Below are 983 nucleotides of genomic sequence, written 5' to 3' on the forward strand. Positions count from 1 at the left end.
TCTTGTGAAATGATTATTTCTAGTAGATTACAGGGCTTTTCACACTTAAAATAATTAAGCCAATTATTATCTGATTTGGCAAGTATGTACGTGACGAAATTAATTACTGTAAAGTTGTGGCGGGTTTGTAATGCTGAGAGGTGAAGCTGGTGTGACATTATGACTATAATTTAGGTATGTGAATCAAATATCTAAAATAATGCTCAATATTTAGTGAGAATCTCAGTCTAATTCAAGTGTATTTAGAGTTGGATAAAAGGATTTAATTGATGATGTTGTTGTTTTAACAGAAGCACAGGAAACGAGAAACCATTCAATATCCCATTCAATTGTTGGGTCAGTATTTTTTAGGTCCATCCCCATTCATTGTATGGAAAAGAGCAGTGTAAACATTCACTAAACATCATTAGACGATCTCACATAAGAAAGAAAATCATATGTGAAGATGGGCTGGAAAAATCTGGGCCTTTACATTGCAAGATCATGAGAAACATTCAGTTGAGTTTTTCCAGACTTTTAAATGTGAAAAAGAAATGCAATATCATATACATAACTGTTTTCAGTGGTGTATAAAGACCTTACTTAATGAACCGTTATGTTTTTATTACCTTCGAATGAGCCATTTCTATCTACACACGTCCGCTTACATTGTAATGTGCCGACATGTTTCTACAGTGGCCCTGAACGGACAAACGCGTTTTGTCACTATGTTGTTCTTCGTGCAAAGAAGCTAGCTAAAGTCAGCGAATAAAACACTGACACAATGATGAACAAGTAACAATAATATTCGCAATAACATCGTTTTACTGAATAATTAAGTAAACCTAATTTCTTACTTTATCGTTGTAAAGAAACCTCATTGTGTAACTGGCTACTCTCTGCTGTCTCAGACAACGACATCTCGTCGGCCACCGTAACTTCTGTTGGTTGCAATTCGCAACATCACCACTAGATGGCGCTAAAAATCACACACTGTACCTTTA

Source organism: Leuciscus leuciscus (genome assembly GCF_965113295.1).
Source record: "Leuciscus leuciscus genome assembly, chromosome: 9".
NCBI classification, from domain to species: Eukaryota; Metazoa; Chordata; class Actinopteri; order Cypriniformes; family Leuciscidae; genus Leuciscus; species Leuciscus leuciscus.